Source organism: Cynara cardunculus (genome assembly GCF_001531365.2).
Source record: "Cynara cardunculus var. scolymus isolate 2C chromosome LG 9, CcrdV1, whole genome shotgun sequence".
NCBI classification, from domain to species: Eukaryota; Viridiplantae; Streptophyta; class Magnoliopsida; order Asterales; family Asteraceae; genus Cynara; species Cynara cardunculus.
Window position 1 is genome coordinate 756,170 of NC_037536.1, and position 527 is coordinate 756,696.

The window sequence follows — 527 nt, forward strand, 5'->3', positions numbered from 1 at the left end:
GAGAAATTACGCAAGTAAAATCTCAAGAAATACCTGTTCAGAGAATGTACTCGTTACCCAAAAAAATTTATTTCCAAAACCAAAGATTGAATTTTCTAGAGAAACTCCCCCTAGAAAGTAGATTTAAGTAATGAAACTTTGAAGCTCAAAAATGAAAAGAAAAACATTTTTAAGCACGGGTTCTAAACTGGGTGTTTAGAAACCATGGTTAGAATAAATCACAACTCCCCCTGCAATGATGTATCACAAAAATGATATTCTGATCAGCACAAGATAGACACACCTGCAAAACCAAATCAAGTAGATTTTGGTACCCAAACGAACTTGGGTCCTAATATGTTAGAATGTGGTTGGGGTATGTTGTAACTTCCAAACCATTTCTTTTTATAATATATATTCTGTTCAGTACTATGAACAGGATGACCAGGATTAAAACATGAATCGTACGGGTAATTGTGAGCATACATGTTCGTACTTTTCCAGTTGTGCTGATAACTGTTATCTCCATGCCACCTGTTGAACCTTTT